This window comes from Aquila chrysaetos, chromosome 6, assembly GCF_900496995.4.
Source record: "Aquila chrysaetos chrysaetos chromosome 6, bAquChr1.4, whole genome shotgun sequence".
NCBI classification, from domain to species: Eukaryota; Metazoa; Chordata; class Aves; order Accipitriformes; family Accipitridae; genus Aquila; species Aquila chrysaetos.
The window spans coordinates 4,894,571-4,911,799 of NC_044009.1; the positions used below are offsets into that span (position 1 = coordinate 4,894,571).

Below are 17,229 nucleotides of genomic sequence, written 5' to 3' on the forward strand. Positions count from 1 at the left end.
AGCAAGGGATGATGTTCCAGGCAACTGAGTATGTTTCCAGCAATGACTGAAATACCTGACTGCTCAAACTCAAGTGCCTTATTCACTCTGATAGCCTGTTTGGCCTTGCTCAGACATGTACCAGTTGCAAGATCAGGATTTTTCTTTCTTGTTAAGATTCTCTCTCCTTCCTGACCAGACAGAAACTGAAGTAAGGACATGCACACCCCAGATCTCCATGCTGCACAGGAGATGGCATCCAGCAATAACTGCCAGGTGCAGGTACACCTCAACACACTGACATGGTTTGCAACTGCCCTGTTAGAAAGGAATTCTACCACTGACAGACTGAGACACGCTGGTTCACTAGGCTGCAAAAGCCCAAAGTTGAGGCACTTTGACGTATTCTACTTCTTTTCTGCAATGCAAAAACTTGTCCCTGTAGTCTCCAGGAAAAGAATGCTACAGAGGACACAGCTGTCACATTAGCTGTCTGAGAAGCAGACACCTCTTCAAACAGCCATTAATCTCCTCCTGGACTGCGTCATTCCTCCCCAATGTCACACCCACTCACAAGAGCAGGGCCTGGATGGCACAGAGATTCTGCCTATCAGTTGATGGAACAAATAAAGAGCAGCGAGCTGGATACCTACCTTCAGATAAGAAAGGCGAGACAAAAGACAAACTTTTGTACTAAGCTCATAAGAGCAGAGAGTCACAAGAAACCAGTCTTTCAGTTCGCTCCCTCGGGCAGAGTTAGGGCTAGCTACAGTTCACCAAGTTCACCCATCAGCATTGCCACGGCTTTCTTAGCATTTCCACCAGTATTTGACTTACCTCCCTCAGAAAAACAGGGTGTCCATCAATCTCTTGCATGGCTTTGCCTCTTAAAGAGAGGGAAGATGCTTCCCAATTCACTCATTCAACTAATCTCTCCAAAGGCACAGACCAAGCCTTAGCATTTGCTCTGTCAAGAATCCAGTAGGGACTGAACTAAGAATAGTACCTAAGGTGAAGGACAGAGCTTGCTAGTAGGATTAGCTGGTGCAATTACAGGTAGCAATTCCCTGCTACTCAAAGGCTTTACTATTAAGCAGCAAGAGAAATGCCTGCCTTCTTGGTGAGGTGGCTGCACGACTGCAACTTGGTGTGCTTCTGCCTCCCTCTGCTGGGAGTCAGGCAGTCAGCAGAAGGGACACCTCGTCCTGGGAACCAGGTAGCCTGTCCTCCTCTAACCTCAAGTGCTAGTGGAGAGACATCCCCCAGCAAGGGCCTCTGCAGGCGCACAAGGTCACAGGGCTGCAGCAGCAAGGAGGGGTGTACAGATGGAAGAGTCTCCTTCAGAGGCATCTGGGAGAAGCTCATCGCATTTTCCCTACTAGTTCACAGGTGGAGACAAAGGGTCACTTGGTCAATCAGTTTAAAAGAACTGGGCTTTTTGCTGTCAGCTTTCTCCCCACCCCGCCCCGGCCCAATGCCCAACAGACTGCGGGTATTTTCATTTTGCTGCAGGCTTCACGTCTGTGGAACCAACAGAGGTTTCAGCGAGAAAAGGGGTCAAGTTCAGTTGCTTCACACGCAGAGCTGCTTAGGGAGGGAAGCCAATGCAGCAGCAAGCATCTGCCTTTGCACCCAAGGAACAGTGCAAGGCCAGCGGAAAACCGACAGCTCTGTTAGCCTGGCCACGCTTTCTCTACCACTGCTGCAACCCCTTGATTCCTCTTGAAATGGCTGCCATGGAAAGAAATACTTTTCCTAATCCATCCTTCTCCAAACTCCCTGCCTGTTCCTGCCTAGTAAAAAGCAGCTTGGAACCCATTGAGATGGCACTGCACAGAGCAGTCATCAAGAACAGAACTGCAGCAATCCAAAGCTTTGGAAAACACGCAGGCAGAGGTCTCCACATCCCTCCTGGCTGCTACCACAGCTCTTCAGGACATACGAGGAGAACATGGCAAACAAGTCCAGCTTTAAATCAAGCTGCGCAGGCACGCAAATGCCGGTTCCATGTTCGCAGTTCAAGTGGCTGTTTTTAGATGTTGTGCCACACAAGTTGTTTATACAACTAAACGCACCAACATTGCCAGTAACATGGCTCCAAGTTAAGAGCTTTGTTACCAGAAACACTCATCAAATGTAAATCCGAGTCAGTTTCTTAAAATAGAGAGTCTGAAAATAAACATCAGCTAAATAGTAATATCATGAATGCTACCTACCAACAGAAACACATTCATCACAACGGATTCAACTTGTGTGTTAGACAGGAATGGTCAGAATAGAAACAATTTACCACTGCAAGCTTTTTCCGCATCTGAGGCCTCCTGCGAACTTTGCTTCTCCAATGATAAACTATCAGTTCACTAGCACCACAAGAAACTGCCTATGAGGTAATCTAAGCAAGTGTCCCCTCTCCTCCACCTCAGTATTACGACCCTAGTATAAGGAGTTAAACTAACAGATTAACTTTGAGACACAAAGTTAAAAAGCCTTACCAAACCCTCTTGCAACTCCTTCCAGAGCAAGGTGGCCAAATTCTGCTCGGCTAGCAGGTTGTGCTGCCAAGAGGTCCAGCTTGGAAGCAGCGTAGCAGGAGACCCCCTTTAAGAGCACTCCTCCGAGCCCGTGGCAGACCGCGGCCAGCAGCCCTGCACCTGGCCCATAGACCAGTGGAGTCTTCTTCCACTCTTGGGTTGCCACTTGGGGTGTAATTCTCCTAAGAGGGGCAGAACAGATCATCTGACACGGCGGCCTGCGGGTTGCAGTCTTCCTCTGCAGCAACAGTATATTTGTTGGGGGGCCAAAAAAAGGCTATTACCAATTAAAGAGCTTTAATTCCTAGCAGATAAGATGCATGAACTGCCCTTCATCTTACTGTTTGCCTCGGGGTACAGTCCAGATACCTCGCGCGTGCTGCAACAACAATAATCCCAGCATCAGCTGCACTGCATCAGCAGTTATCCATTTCTTTGGTCTACACTTCCTTTCCATCAACAGTGCTGCTACATAATGCGCTACATCTGTCATTTTAGTCCCCAGAACATTAGAACATCCCGGCTGAGGCAACTGCAGAGCGGATGCTGCAGTGGTGGCTTGTCACCCAAGTTCAATTCGCCTACCGGAGCCTTGCCGCTTCCTCATCATGACCGTTACCTGAATTGTTACAATAAGCCCCTGGGGACATGTCTACATGCAGTACCATCCCTCATTGCAATTGAAGGACATCCAGGAAAAGGACACTGCATTCTACTAACAGGCATAAGGCATTGGACTTGGCCAACTCAATTGCTAAATGATTGGGGGGGGGGGGGGGGAGCAAGAGTACAGGGGTTGGCTGTCACAGCACTTGCAGCAGCATCTTTCAGTCGTGTGCCGTCCGTCCGTCGTCGTCCCCCCCCCTCCCCTTTCCCTGCAATGTCCTTCTTTGCCGAAGAGTTTTCAGACAGGGCTTTTGCTGCAGTGCATCAAAGAGCGGGTGACTTGCCAGCAAACCACAAAGTGTTCCCTCCTCTTCGCTTCTCCCCCATCTACCCAAGGCACACCAGCTGATACTTGGTAATCGGACCCTGAATAACTGCCTAGCCTGTCTATAGGACTGAGCCTCCAAGGAGGAGCAGGTTTTATTTGTACCACCCTTCCTTTAAACTCCTCCAGGATACACAAGGATCCTGCCTAGTTTTACCCTCTGCGTGCCATAAGCAATATATACAGCTTCTCTGCAGAGCACTTTTGCCTCTGCCCTGAGGCACGCTGATTTTACCAGCTATATAGGCAAGGCAGCCTCAGAGCTAGGAATATTTGCTGGTATTCAGCCCAAGGTCTGTCTCCTCAGGACTGCAACCCAGTGTTCTAACTTGCACGCTTTTCCACAGTCCGGGTTAATTCCAAGATCGGCTTCAGTGACCAGTTTCCTCCTGCCCTTCAGTTCAAGGGTATTTTCTTCAGGCCCCTCTTTGCCTGGAGCGTTTCAAATGTTGCTCTCTGAAGCACGGCAGGTACTCTCAGGCACTTCTACAAACTGTGCAAGGCAGACAGGTTAACGTTGCATGTTCTGCCACAGACAATGCTGCTGCATTAGCACCACCGTGACTTCTGTCAAAAAAAAGTGTGTTCTTTACTATACGTAAAGGTACTCTCAGGTATCCCCCGGGGAGAAGGTATGTGTGGGGAAACATTTCAGAGATTGGGAGCTCCACAGGAGCCAAAACGCAGCACCTTAGGGATGACTTCCACCAGCAACTTTCTCTCCTGCTATCCCCCGCCTGACAGTGACCTTCAAAATTAAAATGGCTCTCCACATAATTCTTTTTGTTTAATCAATTTGTACATAATTGGCCAACTCTCCACCTTTTTTGAATGACAGGACTGGCAAAGGACTTATGACTGATGCTAAATTACAATCCACTGATATTTTAAACCTAAAAATTTCCCCAACAATTCAAGGTCAACAGCTAGTTCAAGGCCATTTCCAACCTTTTCTTCAATGTAATAGGCTCTTGTCTGTGAGCTTTCTGGGGCAGGGACCTTACTTTGTTTGCACAGGATTCAACACAACTGCTGCTGCTAAACCAAGCATAGGGCATCTTCAATTAGCACATCCTCGCTTGATTTTGTTTTCTTTAAGACAAGAGCAGAGTACTTTCTATTCACCACAAGTAAGCTTTTAAAATGAGGTAAGTTTTGTCCTCTGTTTATAAATGTACACAGTTATTTGCTGCAGAATATTGATGCAAATTAAAACCCATTTAGATTTGCCAAATTTTAGTTCTTCCTCACTCAGCAGTAGGGACTCTTCCTTCTCAAAAGATCAGTTGTCTGAAAAGCAGGGGAAAGGCACAAGAAGGGTAGCCGAATGGCAACCCCGCTGTAGCTTAGCTCTCCCAGCGTAATTAGAAATTCTAAAGGCTGAGCTGGAAAAATTACATCTTAAGGACATTTATGCCCAGGCATAGAGGTAGAAGAAAAAACATTAAGATTCTTGGCACGTGGGAATTCTTGTGTTCACGTGTCAGACGGGGATGGGCAGAAAGCAATTTACAGCAGCTGGTAAAGCTTTTTAAATACCTTGGTGCATCACATCACACAACGGAGCCAATAATTTCCCCCACCCCTTGCACTCCCGATCACTCTGGATTCTGCAGTGAAAGAGCCAACTAGAAGAACCTGCAGAGGTTTTGCAAGAAGTAGCCTCTCTCACTTGCCCCAATCCAAATGTTTCAGTTCAGCAGGAAAATGGGCAAAACTGTTAAATGCTTTACATTATTCAGGAAAGGAAAGCATCTCGTCCCGATTCCTCACAGGATCAGGCATTACCAACGACCCTCCAATTGGGGCCCAGTAGCAATTTTTAAATTCCACTTTGTATAAGAGACCCTTCCTCCTATCGCTTCTGTATTTCTTCACTCATAAAACCAGACTTCTTGGAAGAAAGAAACCTACAACCTGTGAGTTTGCTGCAGTGCTAGATAATATCCATGGACTATGTAATTCATTTGGGGGGGGGGAGGGAAGAAGCAGCACGTTAATTTGGAAATAAGCCAGAACCCTACAGCCTAGCATACAGCCTGCTGTTGCACGGCACTACGCTTGCCTTAACAGCACCAAAGGCAAGAGTTAAAACAAACTGTAGGCATATCCAGATATTTAAAGGATATGTGCCTTTTGCAGTGGGGCACCAGGCATAGAATCCATGACCTTCTCCAAAAATACATGCTGTCATTTGACCCAATCTTTCTTAACCATTTCTATACCAGCCACTGGAAATAAGTAATGAAAAGTCAGTAGCAATAAGCAAACCACAATTTAAGTCCCTCTCATTAAACAAGCGGTAAAGCAGAGTCATTGGAAGCTCTGGTACTAATGCTGGCTATAACCACAAAGAATTTGGTATGGCAAATCTGTGTGCAAGCTCACGAGCCCCAAGAGCAGGCACTCAGAAAAAAACTCGTTACATTTTATAAAACAAGTACTTTCTCCAGACACCTTACTCAAAAAAAAAAAAAAAAAAGACTCTAGGAGGAGCAAATGCTGCAGGCAGCCCCAAACAGTAAAACTCACTCTAGAATCAATATGGCAGCCAGGAAAAGATCTCTGCTTTCCAGATCAGAGACTGGCATTAAAGGAAGAAATCAGCTGAAATATGGTCTTTCACCAGACATAGCAAAGTCTAGATTTCAGAAGCGCTTAATCTATGCATTCAGGCTTTTCATTACACTGGCTCACGTTATATTCACACCATCTGGGTACCTATCACTTTGGATTGCTGTAGGCATAGCACAGAAGTTTAGGGTGGTACTGGAGGTGCTAGGAACTCCAGTTAAGATTTAACGTGTACTGAGGATGCCTTCCCAGGTGCACAAATCAAGAACTGCCAGAGCAGCATAGGATGTAAGAAGACAGATAGCACAAAGTACATTTTCCCTCTCCCAACCCTTGCACTCTGATATTATTTTGTCTTTTGCAACTTTTCCTCCCATTGCTCAGCACCGAAGGGCTCTTTGCCCTTAATTCCCTTATAGTAGTATATAATCAGTTATACCTCACCTGAATAGGAGATTACCAGTATGGTGACACTTCAATAGAGGGACTACTATTGGAAATGCACAAATTTTGGATGTGGCTCATTTTTGTCCTTTATAATCATTCTTATTTTCTGTATCTGGAAGACAGTCATCTTGCCAACTTTTCAAGGAGACATGAAGAGAACCCTGTCAAGAGGCTCTCATGCCCACTTCTAGAAAGCTGAACTGCAGAGAATGTAGCTGCTTCCCTGCAGTTCCCATGCTTTCACCACTTGTACCACCTTTGGTGAAATCTGTTCAATTTTAGAGCAGTTGGGTTTTTTTTCTTAAGGCAGAGACCAACATGCTTTTACGCTGATTACTCTTCCACAATGCCCATATGTTGGAACACCCTGTCACATTTATTATCACTTGGTGATTTACATCAAGCCTGGTGTTAACTCAGTTACTTCTATTTTGTTGCTATTCCACTAATTAGAGTGGTTCTTCATAAATGCCACAAACTTATGCATAAGTACTTTACAAATGAACTTAAGTCTCTTTGCTCATTAGTATGATGATGTAAGGAAAACAGAAGTAACATAGTATTAGGCTGCATAAAATCTGCATCACGAACACTTGAGTTTCAGTTACTTTAACTTGTGATTTACATCATGCAAAATTCAAGGTTTCATCCTTACATCTATGACTCCCTTTGTGTCTTCAAGACTTGGGGCCAGCAATACATCTGATGGAAGATCTGAAAGTTTCACTGAATTTAAAAGAACAACTTTGCAGTTGAGGTTGCCTAGGGGCTTGCCTCTACCATCAGCTTGCACTGTGTGACCTTGACAGATCAAGCTTTGGTCCCAGTTCCCCTCCTCTGTGATGAGGATAACACTTACCTTTCCTACAGATCTGACTGACTGTCCTTACTCCTTGTGCAAGCACGCGATAAAAAAGCCACCACAATTACAGATCTAATCAATGTAAACATACACTACTACTCTCAAATAAAGTTGCAGACACAAGTAATTGCCTCAGCCTCAGTAGGGAAAAGAACACCCTTCCTGGTGTCAAGAGACATCACTAAAATAGGGAAGTCAAATATTTAGTCATTTCAGATGCTGCTAATGTCATCCAGCATCAACTCCAGAGCAGCAGCAAGGATCTAACTTGGTATGTGCTGTAAGAACTGACTGCTGAGTAGCTTCCCCCTGCCCTCGCCCCCAGACACATAATATGAAATCCATATCTACAGGGATTTCAGCACAGCTGACTTCACTGCTATTTCAACAGAATTGGTAATTGCTCAAACTGCATTTTTCCCCTTGCCCCATTCATTCATACAGTTGCGAAGACTCTGGAATTGGTAAGAAGCTACATTTCAATTAACACAGATATTTTTACACTAGGAAAATGCAAGTTGCTAGCAGACATTTATGTCCAAGTGATTTTTTTTTCCACTTGATAGTTAAAAATTCAGTCCTCATGCCATTAACAAATTGTGTTCAGACTGCACATTTCTCCAGAAAATGCAAGTTAAACTTGTGCAGGAAAAGGCTGTGCTAACACATTTTCCATGCCAATTCAACTTTTGAAGGCTGTAGAAAGGTATTAATGCTTGGAGGTCAGGAGACCACTTTTCTTAGATTCATAAAACACACTTTTTAAGCTCAGTTCAGCAGATACAAGCACACAGCGACATGGTCTTTTGGGAGAAGGGTGCTGAAGCTGAGGTCTGAGTCCGGACATTTCAAGAAACAACTGTTTTTTAACGGATTGCTTAAAAATCAGAGGTAAAGGCAAGTCAGTTGGGGCTGCAAAAACCCTGATTCCAGCTGGCAGCTCCGGAGAGCTCAGGACTACCACGAAAAGGGGAATCCCTGGCTAAGGCTGCTGCTTTGCAGATCACTTGAAGGAGAAAAGCTCTGGCACTACTGCACTCTTAAAGCTGCAGTGTCCAATTTCTCCTTCGTCCTCCTCTATCCTGCCACACAACCCCCAGTTTCTTTTTTTTTTTTTTGGGGGGGGGGGGGTTGAGAAGGAGCGAGAGTGGGGAGACAAGCTGAGAAGCGTCAAGGGAAGGGGAAAGGAGGGGAGATGCAGGAACTTTCCTTTCCCGAAGTACTGCATCAGCAGCTAGGCAGCGCGTCCTGGTGCACTCCTGCAAAGGCTCTGCAGCTTAGCACAGGGCTCGGACTGCAGCACAACTGCACCAGCCTAAAGGCATTAAAAACCCACCACCTGCTTGGAAAATCAGCGGCAGAGATCATGCAAACCCAGAGCTCCTGACAAGTAATTTTAGTGGGTTTAATTCTGGTTTGGGGCTTTTTTTTTTTTTTTTTTTTGGTTGGGTTTTTGGTGGTTTTAAAAAAGCAGATTGAAAAAGATCTCACTGATTCAGCCTCCCTCATATTGGTCCCAAGGAGAATTAAAAAGGCAGAGAGGAAACGAACTGAACGAAGTTTGATTAGCAAGCACACACCAGAAGTTGGACTTTTGAATCATTTATCAATTACAAAAGACAACCCTGCAGGAAGAAGAACCACAGCCTCTTTAAAATGCCTCCCTTCCTAAAAGCATGCAAAGGCAAGAGCTTCCATTAAAGCAGGTTAGGAAACCCTCCCTCCCTCCGAAGTTCTCTCTTCTTACCCCAAATCCACTCTGTAGAGCTCTGTTTTCTCAGAGATGAAGCGTTGTCTAGAGCAGCAAAAGTTGCAGACTGCTTCTCCTGTGAGGGAGGCAGGACCTGGCATAAGTAGTGTCAGACGGGTCCTTGCACTGAAGTGATGCCGGGAGAGCCCAGAGCTGTTCAGACAAGCAAGGAAAAAAAAAAAAAGGGGGGGAGGGGGAGTTAAAAACTCTTAAATCCCTGACACTGCAAGAACCCTGATCCTATAGGATTGTGTCTAAAAAGCAAGCGCTCGCTCTCTGTACAGCCGTATTTCCTGACAAGGTGGAGACTGAGCCATTTGATTGCCTGCTAGGTTTTCTCACCTGGTGATGTTGCTCTTGCAAGAGCAAAATTGAAAAGCAAATCGGACATCTGCAGAAGCCTCTCTGCTCCCACCTGAGCTAGTCTAAATTTGGGGTGCAGGCTGGCACTTACTCAGAAGTCAGCAGTGGCTTCTCAGGCAAGCAGAAGCTAGAAAGATGCAGGGAGAGTGCTCTTCGACTCTATCAGTAAGGACAGGGGTGGCAAAAATAACAGGGAAAAATCTCATTCTCCATGGTATTGCCAACACCAGCGTTAACCATATCAAGAATTCAGACAGAAACTGCAGATATAAATATTAAATTTGAAAAAAACCAAAAAAGGTCACACCTTCCACAAGCATTTAACAGGTCCGATTTTTTTCCTGATACACAGACCAGTGTAAAGCCTGATCCAAAGACCTATCGCTAACTTCAGCAAAGCTATGTTGTTTTAAACCAGCTGAGGCCTAGAAGAGCTTTTTGCCCTGTGTACATTTAATTCCTGCCTCTTATTGGCTCGACAGAATGCACAATTTATCCCTCAACTATTCCATTGATTAAGCCATCAAAAGGCTACAGCTAACGAAGGTGTGTAGACCCCTGTATTTCGTGGTGGATTCAGCCCCTGTTTTCACGGCAGAGAGATTTAATGAGCACAGAGACAACATGCGCTAGTCCATTTTCCTTCCGTGTCACGGAGGTGAGAATCAGCATTATGGAACAAAAGAACTAGTGTCCAGAGAAGAGACTTCACTTTACATCTTCGAGTTACTAATGATTTCTGGTTCTGTTATTCCGGTATCCAGTGCTAAGCGAGACTGAGGAAGGGGAAGCCAGTTTAAGCTCAAGGTTATTGAAGGATATTGCCAGGGGAACAACTGAACCAGGCAGCATTTAAAATACGTGGGCAAGAGCTCTACAGCAAGCTGGCTCTGGAACCAACAGTTGCAGAGTGATAGTTTTGAAACATGTTAATTTTTCATCCACATACTTCAATGCACCATAGCAAAATGCCAAGTGTACATCAGGGTCAATCTAAATTTATTATTGCCTTTTGGTACCACCCTTGAAAGCTTTTAGATCAAGTTTTCAGATATGCTGATTATCTGTATCCAAAAGAGTCCTGGCACTGACTGGAAAATGTTTTTCTTCTTTTTCACCTTCATTGCTTTTCCATTTGGAGATTAGCTTTTTGACTGGACCACTTACACCTGCCTGTCAGTTCCATAACACGAACACAGAGGATACCTGTTCTTTGTCAGGTGAGATATAGTATATGCAGATTAAGATCTGCATCCAGCATGCCAGTCATTACCACCCACTCAGCAGAGGTCTAGCCTAGGATTCAGGGGACTGGGTCAGTTCTTACTTCTTTATACCTGTTGCATAAGATAGCATACTCAATTATTCTGGTTTTACGCCACCACAGAAGAGCACAGAGAGACAAAGCTGGGTATTCAGCTTTGTATTTATAGTTACTTGTGCCTTGCTACAGGCATTGTACTGCTGCACCTACTGCATGGCAGAGTTAGCATTAACAGGCAGGATATTCTCAGTGTAAGAAAGCCCACTACCTCCGCAGGCCTTCTGTGACACCTCAAAGTAGGCTAAAACCAGCAGCGAGAAGAGACTCCCTTGAACGTCAAAAAGTCTTACTGAAATTTTATACATCTTTGCCAAGGCTTTGAAAACATTGATTTACTGAAGTGTTTCGCAATACTTCAAGGCCGCTCACTGTACAAACCAGAAACACATAGTTAATCTGTAGTAGGTAAGATGAGAAAAAGCACCGCTTTAATGAAACAAAGCTCCAACGCACAGCCTGTATCCAATATGCCAAGGAATGAATGCACCGAACACCACATACCATCCCAAACTCTGCACCAATTTGCTGCTGCAACACAGTCCATTAATAGTAACAGGGTTATGCATTTTGGTGCATTTCACTTTGTTACAGAACAAATATGTTATGATGAAGGGTTTTGTTTTTCAATTTTATCAATCAGTCTAATCTTAATGTGGCATTGAGATAAGGGCAGAGGGATGTTCAGCTGTGAGATGTTCTGAGGAAACCTTTGACTTTCCTCAGCTGTATTCATGCAGTTCAGCTGTTATGGAGTGCAGCAGTCCTGGGCTGCTCAGCTTTCTGACATGAAGTGCAAGACAGCTCTGCTGCAGTATTATGCCATCAGATACTGCCTAGGCCACTATTTATGTTAGAACATAAAGGTGGTTGGTAGATAGTGCTTTTGCTTTTATTACAGTTTCCAAAACTTCTTGGATGGAATAAATAACCCTGCTGCAATGGTTAAACCTGTATCACTCAATACGAATTCAATATAAAGGTGAATACTGGCATTCAGTGTCGCACTGTCCACTCAGAATGATAAAAACCTAGGACTGAAGATGTGAACGTCAAAGCAAGAGCTAAGATATTCCTAGACTACGAAGCCTCCACGTAGTTGAAGGTTTCTTCTCATGAGTGTGTTATTTATATACTATTAATTTTTGGGTTTGGTTTTAATCTAGGACAATATGTCTAATACTAATTAATCAGGAAACTGATTACCAGCACAACAATATCATTATTAATTTCAGAAGTTCAGTGTGTCAATCTTAATCAATCAATATTTACCTAAGATACAGTGACTACTAAACTCCAGTCAAGTATATTTTGGGGAACTTAAGGTAGCTCAATGATTACAGCACTTCCTACATGCCTGTCGTCCGTCCACCTTTTACATCACAAGCCAAGAAAAGTAATTTCTTACCCAGCCCCAAGGAGTTTGGAGAAGGCCAGCATTGTTCAGGGGACAAAGTACTGCCACAGAATAGCTAAGCCTTCAAAAGCTTACAGTTCTAATTCCTGAGCACTCCAGAAGCTGTCAGAGCCAGCCAGACATCAACACAAGTTACCTGCCTTTTGCCTCTTTCTGAAGTAAGTTAACCTACTATGATACAGACTCAAAACTGCTGAAGCTCTGAATCAATTTGGATGTTCGTGTTAGAGAACGAACAAGGAAAGATGATTACTGTTAACACCAAGGGCAGAGAGGAGGCATCACTTCATCTGTGAACTACCTTTGCTTATTTTGAGCAGACAGATTTTAGTCCATCTCCACATATCTACAACAATGGGGATCAGTAGTTGCTTTATGATTTTTTTCTTTTTTTCCCCCCTCAGATAGGATAGGTACAACTTACTCTTTTAGTTAATGCACTAAGAGGTCCTCAGGAGCCACAAGTAATGTCTTCAGCTACTGAAAGATAAGCAAAGCTTCCTAGCTTCCTTTGCCCTCCTGCACAAGATGAAGATAACGTTTCTCTACATTACAATGAAGAAACAGCATGTTTAGCCTATAACTTCCATTTCCATCCTCACTTAGCCCCAGACTGAAAAGGTGACTGAAGGCAGTTTGTCCCAGTGCAGGAATTCCTGGGGAAGATGCCAGCACTTTAATCTGCTGATCAAGCTGATGAGAGCATCACTCTGTTAGAACAAAAGGCAGAAATTAGGCACAGCTTACTTGATTGATCAGTTCTGTTTTGATTCAGGTAGAGTACTTGGTGAAGATTAACTCTCCTCCTCCCCAGCCCCCAACTCCTTTCCCCTCATCACTGCTTTTATGGCATATTGGTGGTTCAGCTGCATCCTGGTTGCTGAGCGATGGCAGACTGCATCATTACTGCAGCAATGCTGCTGAAGGACTCATCTAGTCTTGGTGACAGAACTTTACACTGAGGCATTAAGTCGTGTTTTAGTCCCATGACTGGTTGGGGATAGCAGCAGAGAGGTAATTGAATTAGCTAGTAATGCCATTCACTCCAGCTTCACAGCAAGTCAGCTGTGTTAACATACATTCCTGCCCCACTCAAGTTGCACACCTGTGAGGCATTCACTGGACATGATATCTACAGCTTAAAAGCTACAGTTTAAAAAGGAAAGTCGACAAACAATAGAAACAGAAGCTCTTAAGAGGCAGTATTACTCTAATACTCTCTCCCTTGGAGTGTCTCAGCTTTACGTTGATGCTAGGCTCTTTAGGAGCCAAGTTGTCCAGACAGGACACCAGAGCAGTCAGGTCTTAGGAACATCACCTGCCATCGCTACAACGGGGGTCCTGCATAGATCAGCTTTCCAGCCTCTAAACGCAGTTTGTCTGGATGCACAGAGGTAGCATTGTTTAATACTAAACAGGCAAAAGTAAATCTAAACTTCTTAAACTGGATTGGAAGTTTCCCTCTATCGGGCCCATTCAAGGCTTCAAGTGAGCACACTTAACCACAAACCAACTTCAAGCACAACTGCAGCTCCAGAACTCCTTAAGTAGCTAAGTCATTGACTTGCCTCAATAGCCATAACAAAGCCTCTCTTTCTTACTCTCTCCCACACCAGTTTAAGAACTACTGTTACGATTTTTACAGTCTGGTTTTCCAGAAGCCACAAGACAGTAATTTTATTTTCTACTAAGAACCCCAGCTGCTGTACAGCTGTTCTTTATTGCTTCACAGCAGAAGTTAACAGCTTTACTCAAAGTCATGTGAGCTTGATAGTCTAGAACTTCGGAGCTTTCCTGGAAGCTTGTCACCCCAGCACAGTGACTGACCAAGCTCCACCAGGCTCTGCAGCAGCATGACCAAGCAGGGCTCCCAGCTCATGAAACAACACACGAGAACCGAGGAATGATAAAGCATCCACAGAAATTACTCAGTCATTTACAGGCACATCTATAGATCATTGGCAGCAGTAGATGCCTTTGCAGAGGCTAATAAATCTGGCGGTTATCAGGCAAGTTTCCTCTAAGATTACTTCATCAAAAGCTTGCTATACTGAAGCACACTTTACCTTTTCAAAGCAGTACAAACCCCATCCTGGCCCATTTTCACCTCTCCACACTTTGAGACTAGTCTGTGACTGCAACACCAAAGGGCAGCGAACTCCCACTACAGCAAGCTCACTTTTTTTGTATTGTTTTTCCCACTCCTAACTAAAGAGCCACTTGCTGTGGAAGAGCTTTCAATTGCTCTGCCAAAACACAACCTCTGCTCGAGGTTTACAGGCTAGAGTTTCTCAACTGATAAGCTGCTCTCTTCAGCTTAATACTTCCTCCTCTGAAACACCCTCTTTAAACACCAGCCAGAACAGCTCTTTTTCCTACAGAGCTTTTATTTGCTTGTAGAACACCTGCCTCCTTAATGCCCCTTCCTTTGCTAACTACCTTTTATTCCTTTATTGGCATCACATGTCTCATCTGTCACACTGGACCTATTTCCCTTAAAGGAGCATGCAACTGAGTAAGTCTGAAACGGCATTGACAAAAGCACACTTTTTCTGACAAAAGCACATTCTGATCCAAACCATCATCCCGATAAAATCTTACTTGCCCCAAATTATGAGACGTTAGAGCTCCTTAATGAAACAGCTGAGATATTTTTAACATGGTCAAAAAACCTATTTTATCTTCTGACCTTCAGCTCAGAAATAGCTGCACCATTTTTTTCAGACACTTCCAAAAATTGACTGCACAGAGTGAATCCCCCCCCCCTACGATTTCAGCCTCAATATTTAAAGTTTGGCATCATATAACTAGCTGAAAACATGGGCTCTCAACAGAAGATGTTAAACAACTGCCGCTACTCCCAACTTCCAGCTCTATCTGGAATAATAACAGGCTCAAGTGACCAGGGTCTCAGCTGTTCATCTCATTCAATGTGCCAGAAATATGCAGCAGGGAGATTTGCACTTTAATGATTTCTGCTAAAGTAGATGGCAAAGCCCCTTTTTCTTCCAGAACAGAAAACAGACTGTGAAAGGGGACTCCCATTTACCTCTTCTCACAGTCTGCTATACCCAAACAGACCCAGATTAGCTTCTGAGAGCTAAGCAAGCTTTGTCGTCAGGTCATTGACGGGTTAAATACGTAGCTATGGCATACAGCACTGATTCCCCTAAGCTTCTTGCTAAATGTACTGTGTAGTAATATCACACAGAGTAATAAGGGGAGATCTCTGGAGCTGGATTATTTGGCCAGCTGGCTCTTCAGATGAGTTATTTACCCCCTCACCAAGTTTAATTTGTTAAATTTCATCACTTGAGTTATGCTTGTGATCTACCCTCTGCTGCGTTTCAGAAATAGGGCCACTGTTAGAGGCATTCGGACTTTACCCAATCCAAAGCTGCATTAGTAACATGGTCAGAATCATAAAACGATGTGTAATGTGAAGCAGGGTAGACTGCAGTCTCCCTCATCCCTCGTTTGGACCCGTATCTTGCAGACAAATCTAGGTGCTAACGCTCTGTGTCACTCTGGCACCTTTGCAATACCATGAAGGGTCTTTTTGAGATCAGGCACACATGCTGATGGCAGAACCTCCAGAACTGAATGGTGAAGAATGTTATGGCATCAATAGATTATACTGTAAATATAATTCAAAGTTATACCACAAATACACTGCAAGGCTTGTCTTATATATAATGTCATTGCTAGGTTACCAGCCTGAGCAGCAAGGTACTCCAATTTTGTTTCTCAGTTCTGCCAATGTGACTCAGTTTCCCCATCTGTAAAGTAGTTGTGGTAAAGCGTATCTATTTGTGTAAAATAATTTGAGACCTTTGAGTGAAATAAGACAATAGGAATGGTGTTTAGTCTTGCCATATAATGTAATGCCATTTATTACTGGATAGAGTTATAGCTATTTAACTGTGTAAGTTTGCTTTACAATTCTTTGCTATTGCCATACAAATCATGGTTTGCAAAAACACAGCATTTTCTGAGGTCTAGGCTGGTATCTGTGAAGTCTGGCTGGCCCGGGCTCTTAACAAAGGAGTCTTGAATATTCATATTCATTTTACATGTTGCTTCATGGGGAGCTGGTGGAATCTGTAACTAGAGCCCTGACATAGCAGTGAGTCCAATGCTAGCAAAGACCCTGAGTCTGATTACAGCCTGCTTAGATCTTAGAGCCAGCAACTGTAAAGATTACTATATATTAATGTACTTAGTGGAGCCAACTACAGAAATGATACCTATGACATTTTTCACCCCAGCGAATTTGAAGACAACATTGAAAATTTTACATTGTACCAGGACATTTTATAAGAGCGCTCTGCTGTGTGCTTTCTTGGGTGGTGGTGGTGGTGGGCATTTGTAGAGTTTTGCTTCTCTTCTGCCTGCGTCTCATCACTCCAGCTGCCTTCCCAAACCCCGATGTGTCTACAAGCACTGCCAAGCTGAAATGCGCTCCAGGAGGTTCACAAGGTGCTTCCTTTGTTTAGAAAACATAAGGCTGGAGTTGCGGATGCACATGTGTAGTTAGAAGGTAGTATGCTAGAGTCACAATAATTTCAGGACACAAAGCAATGCAAGGTCCGTAGGCAAATAACACCTACACACACGCACACATATATATATATATATATATAAAAATTAGACCTGCCAATGCAACTGGGGAAAATGGAGACCTTTTCTTTCAGCTACTGAAACTCCTGGCCTCGGTAGAGGTTTTGGTCTAATGGTGCATCACGAACCTCTCCAGCCCAAACGCGCTACCAGAGCCACCATGCGCCCATCCGGGCGGACGCGCCTGATGCAACCCCCAAGTGTTGAAAGGGTGCAAGCCTCAGGGCCCAGGGCACAGTCACAGCGACGGTGCTCGGCCGGGGCTGGGCAAGGGTGGCTGTCTCCCACTCGAGGGAGAGCCCGCGCCCCCAGAACCCCCTTAGCCCTGAGATTTTTTATTTTTTTTTCCCCCCTCCCGACCGCCGCTGCCCGGC

General features: G+C 44.3%; 1 long non-coding RNA gene across 1 annotated transcript in view; it reads right to left on the reverse strand.

Moving 5' to 3' along the window:
• LOC115342952 overlaps positions 1-12,941 on the reverse strand; it is a 36,561-nt gene extending 23,620 nt beyond the window's left edge. The window contains exons 1-2 of the long non-coding RNA XR_005932688.1: positions 12,660-12,941; positions 9,132-9,287 (exon numbers count right to left, since the gene is read on the reverse strand). This is a non-coding gene — a long non-coding RNA (uncharacterized LOC115342952). The remainder of the gene's footprint in view (positions 1-9,131; positions 9,288-12,659) is intronic.
• Between the last annotated feature and the right edge of the window lie 4,288 nt (positions 12,942-17,229).